At 39.8% G+C, this 9611-nt stretch overlaps 1 pseudogene; it reads left to right on the top strand.

The window, feature by feature from the left end:
* The first annotated feature begins 374 nt into the window (after positions 1–374).
* Positions 375–4693, top strand: LOC149263196 (LRR receptor-like serine/threonine-protein kinase RPK2 pseudogene; annotated as a pseudogene).
* Positions 4694–9611: the final 4918 nt, after the last annotated feature.

Genomic DNA, 9611 nt, shown 5'->3' with positions numbered 1-9611 from the left:
AGTTTGATCTCGATTTCGGGAGTAAATGGTGGCAACATTTTTAAAAGTGGGATACGTCATTGCATCATTTTCTTACGCAAAATCTAAACATAAAATCTTCGCAAATAAATATGATACGGATAATATCCTGTGAACATAATCTACATTAACATATTTAAATTCCACATTTACATAAGTTTTCGCTGCTAATAATTTTAAAAATTTTTAATTTTCATTTTCATATTCATATTCATATTCATATTTATGTCGAGAATGTCCACCTCATACACTGATAACACCTAACACGTTGAGAATGTCCACGTCATATGATGATATACCTATGAAAAGCATTAAAAAAATATCCACGCGCATATTTGGAGTGCAACTTGTATGTGGAAAGACAAGGGAAAAAGGCACTGATTTTACTTTATTTTTTATTCATCTGTATACTTTCCTTCTGTGTCTGGGGATCCACTGAAACTTTTCTGTGAATCAGATTTTTTTTTATCTTTTGGAATTCTTTGCGAAGGTGCTTCTGCCCGCGAGAAGGACAATCGGCATCCTAATGCAAGGCAGGTGCCTGAAAGTGCAAGGGTAGGTGTCTCACTGTAACTACTACGATCAAAGAGAGCTGATTTTCTTCTGTTTAATATTTCCCTTGAAATGTTGGATAGAATGGTAGGGTTTCTAGGGTTATCAGGACTGTTCATGAGCAACCATGGTGATGCTTGGGGTTTTCAGTGGAGAGTTTAATGTGTAATCATAACTTTGTTCTTCTCGTAAACACAGAAGTGAGGCTGAGAAAGGATTCAGAGAATTAATAATGCATACAATAGGGAAACCACGGGCTTGCAGAAGGGAAGGAGCGTCAGGAGTTTTGATCGCGGGTTGTTTAGTGTTTTTGTGGGTTACTGGGACAGTTTCTTCTCTCTCTGCTGATGGCAATGCTCTGCTAGAGTTTAAGAGGTCCGTCACGAGTGACCCATTCCATGTTTTTCTGAATTGGAATGAGAGGGACGAGGATCCCTGCTCCTGGACTGGGGTTGTCTGTAATTTGTCCTCGCGCCGAGTGGTGAGGCTCGACATCAAGGGACAGTCCGATTTCGGATCTGCAAGCTTGTTTTCACCGGAGGGAGTTGGTGAAGGCCGTGGGGGGCGGTGTTCTAGGTTTTTGGGGAGCTCTTCGAAGCGTTTTCTTGCCAGAGGGCTGCTTCCGGAATCAGTTTCTGCGGAGAATGGTTCAATGGGTTCCTCTATGATTTGCCTTCGGAACGGGAGTGTGGCGAATTCTTGGGAAGGATACAATCGACAGGATCGCGTTGCGTGCAAGCTTGCTGGTACGCTTTCTCCTTCTATTGGTCATCTCAGTGAATTGCGTGTTCTGTCGCTGCCTTTCAATTCCTTTTCCGGCGATGTACCTTCGGAAATTGGGAACTTCAGGTTTCTGGAAGTTCTTGAACTTCAAGGCAACTCCTTCACTGGTCAGCTGCCCGCGGAGTTAGGTAGTTTGAAATTTTTGCGCATCCTGAACCTGGGCTACAATTCACTTGCCCGTGCTGTTCCCGAGGAGCTCTCCAACTGCCGCACACTTGAAATACTGGATTTGGCTGGTAATGGGCTGAATGGAACCATCCCTTTATTTCTCGGAAGCTTGCCAAAACTCAAAGCGCTGTCGTTATCTTTCAATCAGTTCTCCGGGCCAATTCCATTGGAGCTGGCAAACAGCTGTGAAGTGCTGGAGTACCTTGATCTTTCAGGCAATTTGTTGACAGATAATATCCCTCCACAATTGATGAACTGCAGCCGGTTGGTGTCCTTGGCATTGTTTTCGAATTTTCTAGAAGGAAGCATTCCATCGGAGATCGGTAGGCTTTCCATGCTGCAGATTCTAGATGTTTCAAGAAACAGCCTCAGTGGTAAGATTCCAAAGGAATTAGCTGATTGCCGCCAGCTTTCGGTGCTTGTGCTGTCTAATACGCTAAATTTTGACCTTGGCAATGATTCCGATGTGGACCAGTCAACTGTATTTTTCACAAATAGTGATAAAGGGGAATATAATTACTTTCAAGGAGTTGTTCCAGCCGGCCTTTTTACCCTTCCCAAGCTTCAGATTATATGGGCTCCGGCGACGAGTCTGAATGGCCCCTTACCCGAAAATTGGGATAATTGTAACTTGCAAATCCTTAATTTAGGTCAAAACCTCCTTACCGGCAAAATTCCTGCAGGTTTGGGGCAATGCAAAAACTTATTTTTCCTTGATTTGAGCTCTAGTCATCTTACAGGTGAGATTCCTCAAGAGCTTCCTATTTCCTGTATGATTTATTTTGATGTCAGTGGCAACTCACTAACAGGAAATTTTACAACTGCTGTTAATGCTGACTGCCCCAAGCAGCTTCCATTCCCAGGCAACCAATTTAAGGAAGGGTTATCAAATGTTTCACAATCTGAATTGGATCCTCCCACCATATATTCTTCTCTCTTGTATTGTGGTGCGTGTGCAAGTAGCTCACTTCGGTTTCTTGTATCTGAAGGTTTGCCAGTGCTTCATGATTTAAGTGGGAACAAGTTTGCTGGTTCCATTCCTCCTCCTTTGATAGGTGATCAAATGATCGAAGAACAAGTGTCGTATGCGCTTCTCCTAAATGACAATAATTTTACAGGGAACATTACATCTTCTCTTTTTTATTTGTGCCCAAGGTTACATACCTTTGCCCTGAACATGAGCGTCAACCGAATTTCGGGTGAAATTCCTCCTGAGTTATTTCTAAATTGCAAATCTCTGAAACATTTCGAGGCAGCAGTCAATCAAATTACAGGACTATTACCACCAACTATTGGGAACGTGGAGTCTTTGATGCATCTTGATTTGCGAGATAATTCTTTGCATGGAAGCATTCCAACTCAATTTGGACAGTTGAAGGATCTCCAGTATCTTAGCTTGGGTGAAAACAACCTTACAGGGGAGATCCCAGGATTCCTAGGTCAAATATCTTTAACTGTATTGGAACTTTATTCTAATGCCTTTACAGGAGAAATTCCAGCAAAGTTAACAAACCTGAAACGGCTAACACATCTTCGGCTCGACAATAATAAACTTACAGGGCAGGTTCCTCAGGGCTTTGCACTTCTGACAGGTTTAACTGTATTCAATGTGTCATATAATAATTTATCTGGGAAATTACCAGTCTTTAGCAGCAGTAAGATATCTTGTGATAGTTTCACTGGAAATAAGTTTCTTAACTCTTGCCTCCCTGTTCATTCACCATTACAGCCGCTGGATGAGATTGGTGTTCCTCTTCTGTATGCTCACTCTCCAAATGGAAACCCAGTTAAGAAACGCAGCCACTTCAATTCTATTGAAATTGCAGCTATCACTTCAGCTGCAGCTATAGTCTTTGTAGTTTTAGTTCTTGCTGTTCTTTTCCAGTGTACAAGATGGCAGATATCCAGTTCTGTTGTTTATCGATCAAGAAGAAAAGAGGTTATCACATTTACAAACATTGGAGTTCAACTAACTTATGAGAGCGTAGTTAGAGCTACGGGAAACTTCAGTACATCCAATTTCATTGGTAATGGAGGTTTTGGCGCAACTTACAAAGCTGAACTGGTCCCAGGATTGTTAGTAGCAGTCAAGAGACTTTCCGTGGGACGCTTCCAAGGCATTCAGCAGTTTGATGCAGAGATCAGAACACTTGGACGGGTACGCCATCCAAACCTTGTAACATTAATAGGCTACCATGCCAGCAAGTCACAAATGTTTCTGGTATACAATTATTTGCCTGGAGGTAACTTGGAAAAATTTCTTCAAGAGAGATCAAAACGAAGAGTTGACTGGGGCATGATTCACAAAATTGCTTTAGACATTGCTCGGGCTCTTACTTATCTGCACGAGGATTGTGTTCCACGTGTGTTGCATCGAGATATCAAACCTAGCAATATTCTTCTTGATAACAATTTCAATGCCTATCTGTCCGACTTTGGTCTTGCTAGGCTTCTAGGAACTTCTGAAACTCATGCAACAACTGATGTAGCAGGCACATTTGGTTATGTTGCTCCAGAGTATGCAATGACATGCCGTGTTTCAGATAAGGCAGACGTTTATAGCTATGGGGTTGTGCTTTTAGAGTTACTTTCTGACAAGAAAGCTCTTGATCCTTCATTTTCTAGCTATGGTAATGGATTCAACATTGTTGCTTGGGCATGTATGTTGCTTCGACAAGGACGGGCCCGTGAGTTTTTTACTGCAGGCCTATGGGATGTAGGTCCTCATGATGATTTAATTGAGACGCTGCACATTGCTGTCATGTGTACTGTGGATTCGCTTTCAATTAGGCCATCAATGAAGCAAGTTGTGCAGCGACTGAAACGATCACAACCTCCTCAGCTGCACTAATCATTCGGTGTTTTTTTGTAATACTAGAGTCAAGGTTACAATACCACTGCCTTGTCTTTAATTTTTTGTGTCAAAGATCAGAATCTAAATTGTATTTCTTAGGAGATGGACAAAATTGTCCTTGTAAAAATATTAAAATCCGTTATTTCCAATCAGTTCCATAGCATTAATGCTTCCAGATTGACTGGTCTCTATTACACTGAGTCTGCTGAAGAATGTTCAGGAATATCCTCTTCTGTGGTGTGAGGATGTCTGAAGGTTTATTTGACAAATTTGATGATCCTGACTCAAATAAGATTGCCTCATGTTTTTAGAGGTGAAGATTTGGATTGGTTGGTGCCCCTTCTTGTCTTTTGTCTGTGCGGGCAAAACTTAAAGTAGACCAGTCAAAGGGTTTGTGCTTGTTTCATTTGCACCCTTTCTTAATTTTTGTAAAATCATTTAACATTTTTCTACATATTGCATACAGTTCTATTGACTGATGCGTATTTCTGTAACTGGAAAATTCAAAATTATCTTGTTCCCGTTTCCTTCTGCCTCCCAAAAATTGAAACCCAGCATGATTTTGTAATCTGATGATATATAAGAAGTTTACACTAACGATTTCAGTGCAACTCTATGTTCCCCCTTTCATGAATCAGCTGGCAGTTTGTGTCGCACTATTTCTCCTCAACTGCCATATCCATTTATATGAGGCTCTGATAGTAATTTGCCAAGATGGTGGTGGTTTGTCTTAACTGAGGTTGACTGTTCTTTTGTATATGTCGCCATCTTAAGTGCTTTCATATTTCAAAACATTTGGCCAAGTCTAAATGAATAGTCGTAACTTATCATTTGGTATTAATAAAAGACAGCTCTATAATGGAATGGAAGCCAAATCAATATCACATCACAATGCAATTATTACCAAAATCTAAAAAATACAAATACATAAGCAAGACATTGTTCACAGCTCATTGTTGTATCTCCCACTACTCTTGGACTTGGAAATGGGACTTGGATATCTATTGTGCTTCCTCGAGCACTCTATTGGCAATAAATGAGATAATGCCCATTGCTTGTTAAAGTTGTAAGTAGTTCTTTTCAAGCTTAGTCTATTGTATTTGCCATTTGGGTATGATTTCCATGAAGCAAGTACAAAGGATATATATTCAGTTGGCTTAGAAGTAAGAAATGAGATCAGTGTTTGGGCCTGCCCGATCTTAAACTTCTTTATTCAGGCGACACATAGGGTAATACCTCATCTTTCGATGCCTGTCATACCCAAACCTTCAAGATATTTATGCCACAAATGTCCCATTTTATCTTTGCAAACCATTTTTAACCTTTTCATGGAAATAGAAAGCTTCCAGTTTTAACCCATCACTATTTATGTGAGTGTTTTAGAAATCAAGACCATGCCAAAACATATATAGTGTAAACGGATTGGATCCGTTACCTTTTATTTTTTAAACCTTTATGGGCAATAATTGTACCTTCGAGTCAGAGGGTGGCAAAAGGTGTTATCAGTGTACCTCCAAGATATTTATGCCACAAATGTCCCATTTTATTTTTGCAAACCATTTTTAACCTTTTCATGGAAATCAAAAGCTTCCAGTTTTAACCCATCACTATTTATGTGAATGTTTTAGAAATCAAGACCATGCCAAAACATATATAGTGTAAACGGATTGGACCCGTTACCTTTTATTTTTTAAACCTTTATGGGCAATAATTGTACCTTGGAGTCAGAGGGTGGCAAAAGGTGTTATCAGTGTTCAAATTATTTTGGGCGCAACTTTGTCTAATTAGAAATAATATGTGAAATCAACTATTTTGAAGCCCAACCCATTTTGAGACTCCCAACAGAAATTGATGGTGGGACTCCTGCGTCTGCCTCTTCCTCCATGGCTGCCTTACTCATGTTCTGAATCAATAACTGTTTATTATAAATCAAGAGAATTTCAAAACATATATAATGTCTCCCCAGATTGGAGCTATTCCTGTTTATTTTGTAATCCTTTTTATGGGCAAAAATTGGACTTTGAAGTAGGTAAGATGTGTTAATGTTAAAATTATTTTTAACAAAACTTCGTTTAATTCAGTGTTACTGGAAGTGCCCCCTAGGGGTCATTACCCCCTCTAGAATCACTCCAAAAGAGTGTGCGAAGGGAGCACACTCCCAAAATTTGGGAGTGTGCGCTGAGGCTCCCTGCCATTGTGGGGGAGTATGACACCTCAAAAAGGGGAGCATGGCATTCCTGAAAAAGAGAGTGTGCTCCTTGGGCACCATTGAGGAACTCCGTAGACACATTCTCCAATCACTCCTTGGACACATTGAACCATGACTGATTGAGGAACTCCCTAGACACATTCTCCAATCACTCCTTGGACACATTGAACCATGACTGGTTTTTCACTAGGTTTGATCAACATCTACTGAGGCACTCCCTAAACACACTCTCCAATCACTCTTGGCAAACATTGAACCATGACCATGGTTTTTCAGTAGGTTTGATCAACATGCTGGTAATTAATGGTAACGTGCTCCCTAGGCATTCCCTGAATAGGTTTGACTAGAAACATTTCCTTTATCTTTTTCCAACAACATGGGACTTCATACGACATGGGACTTCATACGGAGAAAGTGGAATTTTATCCCATTAAAAATTGTGCAGACTTAATAGTCTTTAGGATTTTAAGAGTGATGGGATTGCAGTGCTTTCATTGGATTCTATCATGTATGAAGTTATGTGATTTGCATTTAATAAAGAGCACAAGCCCATTAATGTGCCTTAATGTTGGTGGTGTTGATGGTTGAACTCCTTGGCAAAAATGCACAATGCATGATTTAAACCAAAATCATAAATTAGGCATGTTAAGCTTTTTCTACCACATTCTAAGGTTTCGATTAAGTAGCTTCATCAAAATTGAGTGAGTGGTGTTGAGTGATGTCCTTAGAGGATCGAGGTAGAGGCAAAGGCTAGACAAGAGACAAAGGCTGAAGGATCATAGTAAGGATAAGGATCCCAATATAAGCTATGGTGGATCATTGCTTGTCATTTACATGTTTTTGCTCATTTATTCAAAACGCTTTCTTTCAAAGTTTAAGGCCACGGCCACACTAGGCACCAAATTGTTTCAATATAATCATTAATGTATTGTAGATGAAATTTCTAACTTCATAATAATGTAATATTCATCTACTAGTATGGTTTCATATATTCTGCAAGTAATTTGGCATTCTGCATGATTTTTTTCGAATATAAATGCAATAATAAAATATTAATAATAATCTAATTTTAAGTTCATGGTCACACTAGCAACAAATTGGTGTATGAAACGCCATTGTTTATGAAACAAGGGGTCCCGCTTTTGCGCAGCGATCTACAGAGACATACATACTCTCCCCCCTCTAGATTTGAACCCATGCTCTTAACCTTTAAGCCCATTCATTTCTACATCCAAAACCAACTCATTTTGAGATTCCCAACAAAAATTGATGTCAGCGCTTTCACATTTTAACCCTACCTGCATCTGCCTCCTGCGTAGTGTAATAACATCTATGGCTTGCTCATGTTCTGGACTTAGAAATCGATGTTAGGGCTTTAGCATTAAGCTCTTCGAGTAACATTTTTTTTTTATTTGAGAAAGACCTACCTATTTTTTGGCATTTGAGACTTTTATTTCATGGCTCTTAGAAATTCATGTTGGGATTCTTTTTCCTCCATCTCTACCGCCAGTCATCTCTTCTCCTCCCGAGAGGGATTCTTTTTCCTCCATCTCTACCCCCAGTCATCTCTTCTCCCGAGATTGATAGTCGGGGCCTCCTATCTCTGGAGTCTGGACCCTACTTGCATCTGAGCCCGCTGGGTTTACCCTGTGCCACTGGCATCTGAACATGTTATTGTCTTGAACTTGTTAGCGTTGTCTTCATTTGTGTCATTGATCCAGGAGGATCCCCACGCAACCGATACAATCAGAGGAAGCCAAGATCGACTTCCAAAACAGATTTGGAAGTTTCTTCTTCCATTAAAATCTGTGGGCAGATTTGGAGGGATAATCCCAATCAATCTGCAGACTGAGCTAGCAATGGAGAAGTTGTCGAGGGCAACGCCACCTGCTGCATTGGAAACACATGACGTGAGGGTGCGGGGGCGGAGGGTTCGGTTCGACCAGTGATAATGTCGTTACTCCTCCTTTGTGTGACAGAGCATAAGAAGACTGAGCTTGGATGCTAACATCAAAGGCTTTGAAAATCACTAGGTCGTAATTTCATTGGAGGATCTGCCTCTTCAATAGATTTGCATTGCGTCTTCTGTAGAGGAATACGCTCCTAGCACGGTTATCAATGTGGTCATTGACAATGACCCTAGTACTCTGGTGGGTATATTCGTCGTGACCCCTTTGGCCTTCGTTTGCTTGTTTTGGCACTAGCGATTACAGCCACGAGATGGGAGTCCATATTTCTGCGAGCATTATTGGACTCAGGAGTCGGCGGATTGATCTGGCTCCAACTGCCATCTTTAATCGCTCGGTGGTGTAGCAAAATATTAGCAGAATTGGGTCATGGAAGAAACTGACAGTGCGGAATCCCTTAATTTGGGAAAACAAGCTTGGCTAAATATTAGCAAGAATTGGGTCGTGGAAGAAATTGACAGTGGGGGAGCCCCTTCATTTGGGAGAATAATCATGGCTAAATATTAGCCGAATTGGGGCATGGAAGAATGAAATGGACGGTGGGGAGCCCCTTCATTTGGGAGAATAAGCAAGCTTGAAATTGAAATAACAGTCCGCTATCTTCCTAGAGAATATTGAAATTAGATTTTGCACATTGAGACGATGGGTGATGTAAAAAGATGAAATGATACGCTTTACATCATTTAAATGGATCAATCTTTTAATTTAATTTAAGCAGATTTGGAAAGGTAGTTATATGGGTGAATTTTGTAAGACCAAGAGATGGTTGATGTAAAAAGATGAATTGATACGCTTTACATCATTTAAATGGATCAATCTTTTAATTTAATTTAAGCAGATTTGGAAAGGTAGTTATATAGGTGAATTTTGTAAGACCAAGAGGTGAATCTAAATTCTTTTAGTATTCAATTCTATGTTGAAATGTGTTTATTTTAAAATAAAATATTTTTTTAAATAAAAAATAATATTTACAAAATAGTGAGAGATGTATAATTATTTCTGTGTTCAATTTCAAGATCACATATGTTTCTTTTAAACTAAAAAAATTATTTTCCAAGTT

This window comes from Pinus tabuliformis, chromosome 6 (assembly GCF_031772625.1).
Source record: "Pinus tabuliformis cultivar Carrire ecotype Pingquan chromosome 6, CPIR1, whole genome shotgun sequence".
In the NCBI taxonomy this organism is placed as follows: Eukaryota; Viridiplantae; Streptophyta; class Pinopsida; order Pinales; family Pinaceae; genus Pinus; species Pinus tabuliformis.
Note: the sequence above shows the minus strand (reverse complement) of the source record. Positions and strands in the feature narration are given on the sequence as shown.